Source organism: Zootoca vivipara, chromosome 15, assembly GCF_963506605.1.
Source record: "Zootoca vivipara chromosome 15, rZooViv1.1, whole genome shotgun sequence".
Classification (NCBI taxonomy): Eukaryota; Metazoa; Chordata; class Lepidosauria; order Squamata; family Lacertidae; genus Zootoca; species Zootoca vivipara.
In genome coordinates, this window is record NC_083290.1 from 13,582,090 (window position 1) to 13,597,542 (window position 15,453).

The window sequence follows — 15,453 nt, forward strand, 5'->3', positions numbered from 1 at the left end:
CTTTGGCTGGAGTGTTGCAGAGGCTCCGACACCTTGCTGTGCTGTCCTTCCTCCACTGCCAAGCTAGGTCTGTGCCGAGGCTCTGACACGTCTTGGAGCCCCCTCTCCACTCTGCTCCATTCCTCATTCCCTCCTCCTGACCCGCTGCTTGCGCTGTCACTGGGCGAAGGACTGGGGGAGGGTCCCTGTAGGGAGTCCCCCCCCCCGACAATGTCCTATCGGAAATTCAGCAGGACTAAAGAAAACCTGTGGCCCCCTTTCACATGCTGCTGGGTTAAAACTCCCATCACCTCTAACCACTGCTCATACTGGCTGGGCATGGTGGGAGCTGCAGGCCAACAACATCCAAAGTACTTCATGTTCCTCCCCATCCCTGAAGCACAACAGGTCTACAGAACTCCTGGTTCATGCATGCAAGCAAGCCAGGCAGCGGAGACATTTCTAGGTGTTATCAAAATGTGCGTCTTCCTGCACACACAATTGGGTTGTGGGGGGGAGGGCACAGAAAAATTGCATCTTTGCACTGTATTCTGGGAACAGGAAGGAGCCTTGCACTCTGATAAAACCGCTTACAAATTGACAGGCAAAAGCCGACAGAGAGGCTTGTTTCCCACTCTGTTTTTTTCCCCAGCTCCCCGTAATCATTTTCCATTTTGTCACCTCCCAAGGTCAACAGCAGGACTAAAATAAGGAAAATGTGGTGAGCCGGTGGAGAAAGGCGGTGGCAGCGCTTTTGGGGGGGGGGGAACAGAACAGCGTCGCTTTTGTGGCCTCTCTCGACAACCTGCAGAGCCCTTGTAAAAGTTGCAAAGTCCTTGTAAAAGTTGCAAAAGGGTTTAAGCACAGGAGCCGAGCCAGAGCCCAAGAAGCAGCGAGAGCAGCTGTTCCAGGGAGGAGCCTGCTGGATGAGGCCAATGGACCACCTAGCTCAGCATCCTGTTCCCACAGTGGCCAACCAGATGCTTGTGGGGAACCCGCAAGCAGGAATCAAGCACAAGAGCCCTCTCCCCTCCTGTGGCTTCCAGCAACTGGTATTCAGAAGCATCACAGCGAACGCACCATATAGCCATCAAGGCCAGTAATCGCTTATAGCTGCACCCGCCATGAATCTGTCTTGAGGTTGAATCCTGAAAAGACAGAAGTACTGTTTCTGAGGGGACAGGGGGTAGGCAGGTGTGGGGGGTTCCCTGGTCCTGAATGGAGTAACTGTGGGCAGCCTGGGAGACATTTTGGACTCGCAGCTGTCCATGGAGGCGCAGGTTAATCCTGTGTACAGGGCAGTTGTCTACCAGCTCCATCTGGTACACAGGCTGAGACCCTACCTGCCCACAGACTGTCTCGCCAGAGTGGTGCATGCTCTGGTTATCTCCCTCTTGGACTACTGCAATGCGCTCTACGTGGGGCTACCTTTGAAGGTGACTCGGAAACCACAACTAATCCAGAATGCGGCAGCTAGACTGGTGACTGGGAGTGGCCGCCGGGGCAATATAACACTGGTCCTGAAAGGCCTATATTGTCGCCTGGTATGTTTCCAAACAGGGGATGCAGGTGGCGCTGTGGGTTAAACCACAGAGCCTAGGGCTTGCTGATCAGAAGGTTGGCGGTTCGAATCCCCATGACGGGGTGAGCTCCCGTTGCTCGGTCCCAGCTCCTGCCAACCTAGCAGTTCGAAAGCACGTCAAAGTGCAAGTAAATAAATAGGTACCGCTACAGCGGGAAGGTAAACGGCGCTTCCGTGTGCTGCTCTGGTTCGCCAGAAGCAGCTTTGTCATGCTGGCCACATGACCCGGAAGCTGTACGCCGGCTCCCTTGGCCAGTAAAGCGAGATGAGCGCTGCAACCCCAGAGTTGGTCACGACTGGACCTAATGGTCAGGGGTCCCTTTACCTTTTATGTTTCCAAACACAATTCAAAGTGTTGGTGCTGACCTTTAAAGCCCTAAAGCCTTTGGCCCTGTATATCTGAAGGAGCATCTCTGTCCCCATCACTCTGAGCTCCGAAGGCCTTGTGGCAGCTCCCTCTCTGCGAGTAATGAAGTTACAGGGAACCAGGCAGAGGGCATTCTCAGTAGTGGCACCCGCCCTGTGGAACGCCCTCCCACCAGATGTCAAGGAAAGAAACAACTACCTTTTAGAAGACATCTGACAGCAGTCCTGTAGAGAAAAACCTTTCGATGTCTCATGTTTTATTATGTTTTTATATACGTTGGAAGCCGCCCAGAATGGCTGGGGCAACCCGGTCAGATGGGCGGTGTATTAGGGTTGCCACAGGTCTGGAATTTCCCAGACATAGCCGGTATTCAGCCCCCTTATGCAGAATCCGGGCGGAAATCGCTGAAATGTCCAGGAAAATCCAGATGTATGGCAGCCCATAGTGCAGATTTGGGCGATTTTCATGAAAACTAGCTTAAAAACAGCTCAAAAACTTTGGGCAAAACTGTGTCCAGTTTCATTTTTTGAAATATGGCAACCCTACAGGATATTATTACAGTGGTATCTTGGATTAAGAACTTAATTCGTTCTGGAGGTCCGTTCTTAACCTGAAAATGTTCTTAACCTGAGGTACCACTTTAGCTAATGGGGCCTCCCACTGCCACGCAATTTCTATTCTCACCCTGAAGCCAAGTTCTTAACCCGAGGTACTATTTCTGGGTTAGCGGAGTTTGTAACCTGAAGTGTCTGTAATCTGAAGCGTCTGTAACCCGAGGTAGCACTGTATTATTATTATTATTATTATTATTATTATTATTATTATTATTATTATCCTCTTTTAAAGTCATCCAACTTGGTGGCCATTGTTGCATCCAGTGGGAGCGAGTTCCACAGTTTAATTACCTGCTGCATAAGAAGTCTTGACTGTCCCAACATTTCGCTTTGCTCAATGTCCCTGAGTTCTAGTGCACTTAGAGAGGGAGAGAGATTTTTTCCCCTCTATCCTCTTTCTCCATACAGTGGTACCTCGGTTTACAAACACAATTGGTTCCAGAAGTCTGTACTTAACATGAAGCCAACTTTCCCACTGAAAGTAATGGAAAGTGGATTAATCCGTTCCAGACGGGCCCGCGGAGTACTTAAACTGAAAATACTCAAACCGAGGCGTACTTAAACCAAGGTATGACTGTACAGGTAGCTAGCCATGTTGGTCTGCCGTAGTCGAAACAAAATTAAAAAATTCCTTCCAGTAGTACCAACTTAGAGACCAACTAAGTTTGTCATTGGTGTGCATGCACATGAAAGCTCATACCAATGACAAACTTAGTGGGTCTCTAAGGTGCTACCGGAAGGATTTTTTTAAAAAAAATTCACTTTCTCCATGCCATGCATAATTTTAAAGACTCCTGTCATGTCGCTTCCGGCTTGCTTTTTGCTATGTTAAGGAGCCCCGCCTGCTGCAAGCTTTCATCCCTTTTACGTGGTTTGCAAAAACCCTTGCAAACGAAACATGGTGGGAAGGTGGGGGGCAGGGCCCCTTTGAACAAAGCAGCAAAAGCCCCCCCTTCCCCCGCCTCCCACCTTGTTAGTATGCCAACTTCTTCCTGAGAGTGTGGTACCTCGGGAGTCTGGTTTTGCATAAAAACGTACCTCTCGCTACCCATGCAAAGCCCAATCAGTACAATCAGGCACTTGCTATCTCAGTGGTCTATATTTTCTTTTCCAGGAAGGAAAGAACGGGTGGAGAGGTAAAAAAAGAAAAAAAGGCTTGTAACAAACTTCTTCTATTTCCTTCCCCTCCTCTACTCCCCTACTTCAGACTGCTGCTGAACAGGGAAGATCCATTTTATTGGAAGATGCGATTGTACGGAATCAAATTGTCTGATTTAATAATAATAATAATAATAATAATAATTTTAATAACTTTATTATTATTATTTGTACACCGCCCATCTGACTGGGTGCTGCATAAGAGGCCACACCACCAACACACACACCGGAGAGAGAGAGATGCCAAGATCAGCTTTGCTTAGGTTTTTCTTGCCCTGCAGGTGGCTAAAGGGCTGTCTAGCCACAAAGGAAGATGCAAGAAGCCTCCAGGGCAGAATGCTTGCAGTGGAGTCACACCCAGACGCGTCAGGCTTGCAAGTTCTTGAGATAATAGGCAGAACTGTGTTCCCAGGCAAGCAGCTCAGGCAGTGCCACTGAACTGTGTCAATAACAACAACTTAAAGCTAATACAAAACATTTAGACGGTAATTTGCAATTGATCTGAGTGTGTAATTTATATTTTCTCTTCCACCTTTTCATTAAAAAACTTTTTAAAATAATACCTATTATTTTCTCCCTTTGAATCGTCTATAGACCTAAATGCACAGATTTATGCATTTATGTTAAAGTGTTTCGTTTCCTCTTTCTTTTCCTATTTAGGTATTTGTTTCTATAGGCTCTTTTCCCTTTTAAGAGGTTCGTAAGATTCTAACCAACAGATTGATGTTTCCTCTTTAGAGGACCTCCGTTATTCATTATTTATTTCATAAAATGTACACGCTGCTCGACTGTAAAACTCAAAGAGGGTCATGGGCAGAGCCAGGACTTTTGCTGGCGGGGGCAGCCAAAGTTGTTTAGCTATAAAATTAACAATGAAATCATCAACAGGAAGAATTAACGACGACAATTTCAAAAAGTTGAAGCTAGAAATTAAAACAATTAAAACTTGCATCCAAAGCGCAAGTGATGCCACAGTAAAAGATTGCGTTCTTACAAACGTGGAACAGGTATTATTAATATGGCACCTGTAAGAGTGCCAAATCTGCCAATCGAAGCGGTCAGGTGGGTGCATCTGGAGTAATGATATGCCTACAGTGGTTTGGGGACCAGACACAGGTTTGGTCACAAAACATCAGAGGATACCTACTAGGCCAGTGATGGCGAACCTATGACACACACACACAGAGCCCTCACTGCTGCCACGCGCCCCATCGGCCCATTCGCGCTGTTGTTGTTTCTCCCCCCCCCATTTGTTCTCCCGCTCCTCCTACAGCTTGTCTCCGCTAGAGCTTGTCTCCGCTGTTAAAAACCCAGATCCTTTCTTGTTGTTGTTGTTGCTGGTAGCCAGAGATTGGTTTTTTAACCCGTTCTGTGCTGGGTTTTTTTGTGCTTTGGCAGACTATGTCGGTGCTGCGTGTTAGTTCCAGCGAAGGTATTATTCGTCATTTATTTCTGTTCTCTCCCCCCCCCAAAAGCACAGCAGCTTTGGGGCACCCCCCAAAAAAAATAGAAAAGCAACTTTTGCACACACACACCCAAAAAACCTCCAAAACTTTGGTCAGCAGCTCCCCCAAAAAAGCTCAACAACTCTGGGCACTTTGTGATAAATAAGGGGTTTTGGGTTTTGTTTTGTTTGGTTAAATAATTTGTTTTTGGTTTATTAAATACAGTTATATATTACAATTATACATTTTTGTTATTTAAACTATAAATATTGCAAAATTATGGTTTTTTTATCGAAGTGACACACCACCCGAGTTATGCTCGGTTTTTTGGCGAATTTTGACACACCAAGCTCAAAAGGTTGCCCATCACTGGATTAGGCTATTTAGCCATTGCTTGAGGACCATGTACATGACTGACAACAGATTCCAAGACATTCAAATCCAGCAGCAAAAGAGGGATAGACCTGTATTTTCCCAAGTTTTCACCTCTGGAGGAGGCAGTTAACCAATATGGCTTTCCTCCAGACCTATTTCACACATTGTTCCATCGTTGCGGCAAAAATTGGAAATGTAACTTTCATTGAGCCAGCGATGCTTTCGGTGGATAGTGTCATTTATAGCATTTCGACACTAGATGGCACTGGACTTACTGTATGTGGGTGGAGTCAGGCATTTGTTGTGTCTGTCCTCGCAGAAGACAGAGACAATAAAGTTCTTGTCTGACTTCCTGGCAGCTGTGTTCTCCAAGTATTCCCTGACCTGCCCACTCACAGCGCTCCATACAAAGCTTAAAAAATGGGTGGCTATGAGTCGTTTTTGACCTTAATAGAAAAGTTCCCTTTGAGTATTCAAATTGGTCAGATTTGAACACTGAACAGCTGCTATTACAAAGGGGAGGTAGCAGAAAATACCACATCTAAACTGCAAGCACTTTTGTGATAGTGGGGAAACCGAAGATCTGAATTTTCACTGCCAAGGAAGTAGCTACAATAATTTTGCTCCACATTCTCCTTTTGAAACACAGCATGATCAACAGCTTTTCAAACTTTTAGAAAATTAAATCCAGAAAAGTGAAAAGTGTTCCATTATAGACAAGTTGTCTGCCCTCGCTAGAAATACCCAACACCTTCTGTCTAAATCTCTTTGAGACGGTGGTTTAGAAGACAATTAATAAATCAATGATAATAATAATTTGTAAACAAAACATTTCCGAAAGGGCCATACTGCCAATTCACAATGTGATAATTAACTATCCTTTATTACTTATAAACAGTTTAATTAATTAGCAGCTGCAGATCTCTTTGTCTGAGCATCAACATGAGCAAAATAGGTTTGCTTAATTGCTGGTAGCGCCTGAAGCTCCCTTTAATTATTTGTTTTTAAAAGTTATTAGTTGCTATTTAATACAGTGAGGCTACAGTTTACAGACTATATATACAGACTAGCAGTCTCATAACCTGACATTATTTGGGAATTCTAGGGGGGGGATTGTTCCTTTTTTCAAAGGTTCAGTCCGCCATCTTGATTCAAAATGGCGTCTAGTTGCATCCAAACAAACGAAAAGTTGCTCCTTGATCCCAGGAACCACCATGCAAAATTTGGCTATAATATCTTAGGCGGTGTTGAAAGCAAACAAAAACAGCTATCTAAAATACGTAGTAGATGTTAGCTTTTGCGATTTGTGTGCATATGACAAGTTCCATGGGGTAGCCATCTTCTTGTGGCAGTTTAGTGTGACTGTGGCCTTTTCCTGCTCTTTGACGTACGGTAGTCAACTTGCATTATGCTATACACACCCTGCTCACCACAGCCATGTTGTGTGGGGCCCACAATACTTTCTAAAAATTCCAAATGACTCAACTGGCCTCAGAAAGGCTGGGGAACCCCTGCCTTAACTGATCTTGTATTTTTACCAAGGTGTTTAAAACTGAAGCACACACACACACACACACACACACACACAAAGTGTGCAGATGTGAATGCTGTATTTTAATTCAGTTGCAGTCTCCTGAAGAGAGGAGAAAGCCAATGAAATTAACAGCTATGTCTATCTAAGCTCCATTAATTTCAACGAGTATACTGTAGGAAGGACATAGTTGGATAGAACCATATGATTTTGTACATTTTTTTTATGTTGTACAATCCTTTGGTTCTGTTTTGCGATATGTGGCAGCCCACTGACGAAAGGTGGGCGCATAGATTCACTCAAAGTAATGATTTTGTGACGAGTCTATTTCTCATGCATCAGATCTAAATCAAGTCACTTTGAGAGCTTTTAAAGCTGTGGCGAAGAGGGAGGTTTGTCTCTCCAAAGTCTGCGTAACACCCAGTTAGCACTGGCAAAAATTCACTCTTCCACACAATTTGTCACGGGTGCAGCCGCCCTGACCCACACTCCCCTGCTATCTGGTTCAATGATCGCTCCTGCCCCTCAGGCGATGTGGCGTTTTGATATTTGCAAAGCACAGTTCCTAAGGACATACCGTTCGGCAGGCGCAGTTATCCGACACAGGCATGTGTCAAAGAGATGTCCGTCCCACCCGAAGATGTCCACACCTGGCACACCAAAAAATATTTCCAGCAATAGCTTCCAGCCCATTTCCTCATTGCTCTTTTCTGAAGAACATAATTTACATTTCTGAACAAAAGTCAGCGACAGACAGAAAAGGGAAGAAGCTGAAATCGTACGATCCGTATGGACTTCAGGACCTTGGCTCACCCAGCTGAGTAACATGTCCACTGATATAATTATAATTATTATTATAATCATTATTAATAATTTTATTACTTATACCCCCACCCATCAGGCTGGGTCTCCCCAGCCACTCTGGGTGGCTCCCAACAGAATACCCAAAACATGATAAAGCATAAAACACTAAAAAAATTCCCTAAACAGGGCTGTCTTCAGGTGTCTTCTAAAAGTCTGATAGTTGTTTATTTCCTTGACATCTGATGGGAGGGCATTCCACAGGGTGGGCACCCAGGGCCAGTGCTAGGGTTTTTTTGTGCCCTAGGGGAGATCACCTTCTGGCGCCCCCCCCAAAAAATAAAGAAATAAAAATAGAAAAAAATAAAAAGTAGAAAAAATAAAAATAAAATAAAAAACAGTTGAGAGGCGCAGGAGAGGTGGTCCTAGGCTCCCGCTCCCGTGCGCCTCTGGAGCTTTGCACGGGAGCGCGAGCCTGGGGCCACCTCGCTGTGCCTGTCAGCTGTAGCCTGTGGAGGGGCTTCAGGCCGCTCTACAGCTGACAGGCGCAGCGAGGTGGCCTCAGGCTCGCGCTCCCGCGCACCTCCGGGATGACCGCGAGCCTGGGGGGCACACACGTGCCTCTGGAGAGTGGCCTGAAGCCGCTCAGCACTGGGGGGAGGAGGGCGGTGGGCAGGCTGGCCAGCGCCCCCTAAATTCTGGTGCCCTAGGCAGCTGCCGAGGTCGTCTGAATGGATGCACCGGCCCTGTGGGCACCACCACCGAGAAGGTCCTCTGCCTGGTTCCCTGTAATGTCACTTCTCGCAGGGAGGGAACAGCCAGAAGGCCCTCTGAACTGGCGTCCCTCCCCTCAGTGAATCACAGAACTGTAGAGTTGGAAAGGACCACAAGGGTTATCTCATCCAACCCCCTGCAATGCAGGAATCTTCTTGTGATGCTGTGGACTCATTTAGTAGGCAATATTGGGGTTAGGAACATAGGATTCGGAATCAAATACTGAATCAGCCCACTGGTCCACCTACCTCAATAATGTCTACAGTACACTAAAGGGCAAAGGCTCGCCAGGGTTTCAGGAAAGAGCCTACCTGGAGATGCCATTGGAGTTTGGACCTGAGACTTCTGGCATGCAAAGTAGATGCTCTACCCTTGAGCTATGGCCCTTCCCTTCAAAATAAACCAAGACTCTGGTCCTCATGGTTCTGGAGACATTGGTCTCCCCGAACCCTACCTAGAGATGCTCTTGGTGATTGGAGCCTGATCGTCAGCATGCAAAAGCTACAGCCCTTTCTTAACCCTTTGGGGTCAAACCTTTGACCTCTGTCTTAGCAGCAGTAAATGTTTCTTCGCCTTCCCAAACGGGACCAGCAGAGCATGGCTAACTTCCCAAGCTAAGCCTAAGGTTACCCGGGGATGGTTGTCACTCTGATTTTGTGTTATTGCTGTTTTGCACCCCCTCTCTCAGAACCTGAGTCCAAAAAGTTTGGCAACTAGAGCCAAGGGGACCTGGGTTCCAAACCCACAACCGACCGCAAAACTTACTACGGTACGCAGTCACTGTCCACCAAGCCTACCTCGTGGGGCTGTTGTCATGAGGATGAGAGGGGGAAGGAACATGCTAGCTATTCTGAGCTCCTTGGAGGAAGCTGTGCAAGAAACAAAAGACTCTTAGGAACTGGAACAGCCCCCTCCCCAGATTTCCAGGGAATCTCAGCGTATGCAGACCCATCTATTTTCTCCGGCAGCAACCATAGAAATTGGGATTTAGTGGCGACATGTAAAAAAAGCACAAACGCTACTAACCCTCCCAGTCCAAACAAACAAACAAACCAGCAGCTCATTCCTTTGGATTCATTTTCATTCCACCTCGCCCCTCTTTTGATTGTGTTAAAAATATATATGCAGCAGAGTTTTGAAATGCCAGGAAACAGCAGGTCAGCTAAGGCCACGGACAGGGACCTGGGGAGTTAAGCTGCACGAGGGCAAGAAAAACAGATTTCCGCCCTCCAAAAGCCACACCTCCACGAAAGGCGGAATAACCTTCTAATAAATAGGGCCAGGGTTGAACAGGGTTGAAATCCTTCCTGGGTGCATTCGATCAAAATTGTTGAGCTTTTTTGGGGGGGGGACATCTCCCCCTACTTACCATACGTCCAGGCTTTCCTGGGCATTTTGCCTTTTCAGCAAAAATTCACCCAGACCCCATTTTGCCACCGTAGTTAGTTAGTTAACACCGGTCTTGAAAGATCTACATTGGCTCCCAGTACGTTTCCGAGCACAATTCAAAGTGTTGGTGCTGACCTTTAAAGCCCTAAATGGCCTCGGTCCAGTATACCTGAAGGAGCATCTCCACCCCCATCGTTCTGCCCAGACACTGAGGTCCAGCACTGAGGGCCTTCTGGCGGTTCCCTCGTTGCGAGAAGCCAAGTTGCAGGGAACTAGGCAGAGGGCCTTCTCTGTGGTGGTGCCTGTCCTGTGGAACGCCCTCCCAACAGATGTCAAAGAGGAAAACAACTAACAGACTTTTAGAAGAAATCTGAAGGCAGCCCTGTTCAGGGAGGCTTTTAATGTTTAATAGATTATTGTGTTTTATTCTTCTGTTGGAAGCCGCCCAGAGTGGCTGGGGAGACCCGGCCAGATGGGCGGGGTATAAATTATAAATTATTATTATTATTATTATTATTATTATTATTATTATTATTATTATTATTATGGCCGCCCTAGCTGCCAAATAGCATCTTAAACCTAGGTTACGGTCACCACAGCCGAATGTCTAGGTGCCTTTTTTGTTGTTTCAATGACGTTATTATTATTATTAATTTCATTTCTATGCCACTTTATATTTTAAATACAAGATCTCAACGCAGTTCACAGCACATTAAAATACGGAATACAACAATCTAGAATAAAACCAATTCAAGCTTCCAGGAAAATATTTCAGATCCTTCTCTAAGTGACATCTTGCTTTCCCCACATTTATTTACCTTCTTAATTTATAGAGCTGCCCCATAGCAGAAGTGCTGCAGGAAGCCAGTGTGGTGTAGTGGTTGAGAGTGTCGGACTAAGACCTGGGAGATGAGGGTTCAAATCCCCACTCAGTCAGGAGGCTCACTGGGTGACCTTGGAGTCACTCGCAGCCTCCTAAGCTACCTCACAGGGTCGTTGTGAAGAGAGGGGTGAACCATGTGCTCATTGGAGAAAAAGGTGCGATATAAATGCAAAAAAAATGAGCTCTTCTGCTTGCCTGCTTAAGAGAGCTGGAGAGACCAGCCAGAGGGAGAGGTGTCAGTCCCCAACCTGGCATCCAGGGATCTCCACGTGGTCACAGCTGGACCCGCTCCTGGCACAAAACGCACCCGGCTAATTTCTAACACCGGGTATACTTTACCGCCACAGAAATTGCACCACCATCCAATATAGCCATTCCAGTTTATTGTTTCCTTCATGGTAGTATAGCTTCCCAATTTCAACCATTTTCATAACCAAAAAAAAAAAAAGCATCCCAGAGATGAACTTTTGGCCTCGGGTTACTATTTTTTTGCTCCATGCAATGTTAACATATTGATGAGCGGAAAGAAAGAAGGAAGGAAAGTGTCCCATGTGGGTTAAACCAGCCAGGAGAAGCAGTTAAGCGCTCTTCTTGTGACTCACCAGGCATGGCTTTATTTGAGGACCATCTAAAACAAAAGTCCAAATTTCCATCTCCACTTGAAACATATATAATTAGGTATCAATCCTTGGTGTGGTGGCAGCCCCAAGAAGGCAGGCGAGCATACTAGAGGTTGGGCAGGATGAAGTTTCTGGAGTTCAATATCAAGCAGTCTCTGCTTAATAAGAGTAAAGATATAAGAGTCCTCATATGTCAAGAGGGAATCCACTGAGAAGCCTAGTTGTCTGAGTTTGTTGGAAATATTAGAGAACCATATACAGCTTTAGTTGTCTTTCAGAAGATAGGATATCAGGCTATCTGGATCGGTATTAAAATGAATTTTTAGCCAGTATTTAAAAGTAATGATCCAACCTCTTGTCTCAAGAAGGTGTTGGCCCAATTCTGCACAGATAGCCAAGTATGGCACACATTTTGGTACTCCAAGGATTTGCCGAAAGGATGATTGGACTCCTTCTACTTTGTTGTTAAAGCTGGATATCCATAAGGGGATCCCGTATAGAAGCTGGGAGGCGGATTTTGCCTTATAGGCAGCAATTGCTGCAGGTACAAATTGATTCCCACCAAGAAAATGAAAGCGCTTGATTTGTGCAACCGAGCATCTTGCTAAATTAATTGTTCTGCTGCGATGGGTCACCCATTTTAAGTTATAGTGAAAGGTGACACCCAAGTATTGAAACAGCCTCGCTGCACCATTCAGAAAGCAGCACGTTTGTTTAAGGTATCTTGAAGCCGCCCTTCACCAGCTGGTCCCAGGAACAGAGCAATAAAACAGCCACTATCTATACAGAATTAAAGCACTCTTAAAAGGCCCTTAAAACACACAAGGTGAGTTGGCAGCAGGTGGCAGACAGCTTCAGACTGGGTGATTCATGCTGTTTCTTTGCCAAAGACCTGGGCGAGGAGATATTTGTGTGCATCAGTGCAGTCAGTGAAAAGTCATCGAGGTTTATGCATATCGCTCCTGAAACGTTTCCCACCTTTAAACTCTTGCTTTCGGCTAAAGAATCACCCCTTCGCTTTTAAAGATGGAGCCACATGGGCGCAGCCAGAACTTATGTTAGAGTGGGGCAGGGCACTCACCTGCCCTCATCCTCCGTCTGGCAGATCTGGACTGAAATTCCCCAACGACAGTTGTTTTAAATTACTTTCTTTTGACCCCCAAGCGCTCAGAGAAATCTGTCACACAGACGGTGAACGAGTATATTTTGCAAAATTACAAAGGGCTCGCCTTTTTAATCTTGTTTTTTTAAAAAATCTAAACCAAAACACAATATTTCTCGAATTTGCTGAAAACCTTTTCAGCACTTCCTTCTCAAATTCCTCCCCCACCCCCTCACAATGCAGCAAGCATTTCAATTTCAAATATTCTGATTCTTTCTACTTTTATTTAAACATTTTATGCATTTATTTGATTTAGTGGGGGCATGGATGGGGGAGTGGAACTTAAGTGAAAACTCAAAAACCCGGCGCAGATAGATTTATGGGGCGCTTGCATCCCAAGCTGGCTTCCACTTTATTTTGGGGGTAGCTGAACATCCCAAACAAAGCAGTTTGCCCTGTGGCTGGGCAGGAAAGAGAGCACCTTAACCCACTTCCCTGGACTGGTTTTTGTTTCGGAAATCATGCAGAATTCTTTCTTTCTCTAGTCTTCCAACCACAGAACTGTGGAGTTGAAAGGCTTGCTCGCAGCAATTCTCTTGTGTATGGTGCGAACACGGCCTAAGTACCATTCAGAGCAGAACCTAGGCGACCAAGGGAGATCTGTTTGCAACATCCAGCCCTGCCAATGGGTGTGTGCAGATTACGAAACAATTATTTGATACGACCCATGCTTTCCACCATCTGGGAAGCAGCTGGCAGCCCTCCAGCTTGGCCCCAGCAGCTTCTCGCGAAAACGGTTAGGGAGGCTTTAATCCGACGGAAGAACGAATCTCACAAACACAGAGAGCGCGTCATGGAAACAGTTGAGAAGCCGCAGAGTCGCTTCCCCCCCCCTGCACACACGCACCCTCAGCAGCCCCATGTCAACTCGCTCTGAGCCACAAAGTTCATCTCTTTTATGCTGCTTTCAGAAAGTCATGCTCACTGCACGCTTTATATCAACGCATGCCTCTAGTATCTGAAGAAGTGTGCATGCACATGAAAGCTCATACCCAGACACCCCCAAACTCGGCCCTTCAGCTGTTGTTGGACTACAATTCCCATCATCCCTGACCACTGGTCCTGTTAGCTAGGAATGATGGGAGTTGTAGTCCCAAAACAGCCGGAGCAGGCATCCCCAAACTGCGGCCCTCCAGATGTTTCGGCCTACAACTCCCATGATCCTTAGCTAAGAGGACCAGTGGTCAGGGATGATGGGAATTGTAGTCCAAAACATCTGGAGGGCCAAAGTTTGGGGTTGCCTGAGCTGAAGGGTCGAGTTTGGGGATGCCTGCTCATACCAATGACAAACTTAGTTGGTCTCTAAGGTGCTACTGGAAGGAATTTTTTTATCTGAGGGATAGGTTTCGGAAGAGAACAATCTATTCAGAACATCGTCACAGCAGGAAAAGAAAGAGTGAGGTACTGTATATATTTTGAGGGGTTAACTGGCCAAGTTGTCTCTCTTTACCCGGGTTTTTTGCTCTTTTCTGAGCCTTTCCCGATTCTACGGTACAATATCCTATTTGAGTTGGGAAAGGTCCAGAAATGGATAAGCAAAATGATTGAGGAGATGAAGTGGCTCAGCTATGAGGAAAAGGTCACAGTGTTCGGGACTTCATATGTTAGAGAAAAGGGCAGGGAATCATAGAATCATAGAGTTGGAAGAGACCACAAGGGCCACCCAGTCCAACCCCCTGCCAAGCAGGAAACACCACCAAAGCATTCCGGACATATGGCCGTCAAGAAGTGGCACGAAAAAGGTTCACAGAATTATGTGTGGCGTGGAGAAAGTGCATAGGGAAAGAACTCATGGACATTCCATGAAGCTGAATGTGGGACGATTCAGGACAGATAAAAGAAAGCCCTTCTCCACGCAGCGGCCAGTTGAACTATGGAACTCACTCCTGCAGGAGTCAGGCTGGGCCACCAACCTAGATGGCTTTCAAAGAGAATGGACACATCCTCTTCCCTCCCCATTCCATTTTCCTTTCGTGCCATGCCTTCTTAGATTAGGCGAAGGGTAGGGACCACACTGTATTTCGTTGAGATGTAAACTGCCTTGGGAGCCTTTCCAGCTGAAGAGCAGGCTATAAATGCTATGCACCAATAGAAATTGTGGGCCTGGGATGTATCAGGATCCAAGAGTGGCAAGACAAGAGGGCGTTGAAGGCTATGCAGCTTGTGCAAAATCAGAGGCCAAAGAATCATAGAACTGGAAGGGGCATCTAGTCCAATGCCTGGCAATGCAGGAATCATAGCTGCCAAGTTTTCCCTTTTCTCGCGAGGAAGCCTATTCAGCATAATGGAATATCCCTTAAAAAAAGGGATAACTTGGCAGCTATGGCAGGAATCACAAAATAATCCCTGGCAGATCCAACATCTGCTTAAAAACCTCCCACAAAGGAGAGTCTGCTGTCGAACAGCTCTTGAGTTCAGGAAGTTCTTCCTAATGTCATACTAACCACCCTGAGCATCTTACTGATCAAAGAGCAGGGTTAAGACATTTTCTGATTTATTTTAAAAGTATCAGAACCTCCGCCCCCAGGAGAGGAGATTGCTCTTGTGTTTGAGTAATCCTGCTTGCGGGTTTCCCAGAAGAGACATCTGGTTGGCCACTGTGAGAAGAGGATGCTGGAAGACTAGATGGGCCATTGGCCTGATCCAGCAAGCTCTTCTTATGTTCAAGCTGGCATGAGCAACAGCCCATCGTAAATCTCTAAACTATGCTTGGGGCACAACCCCCCTCTATCCAAATTCCCGTGCTTATAGCTGCACTGCTGCCGCCAGCCCA

The 15,453-nt window shown here is 46.2% G+C and overlaps 1 protein-coding gene across 1 annotated transcript in view; it reads right to left on the reverse strand.

Annotated features, from left to right (window-relative positions):
* Positions 1 to 15,453, reverse strand: part of ATP2A3 (ATPase sarcoplasmic/endoplasmic reticulum Ca2+ transporting 3) — a 97,086-nt gene that overhangs the window by 67,350 nt on the left and 14,283 nt on the right. The gene's annotated exons all lie outside the window — the stretch shown is intronic.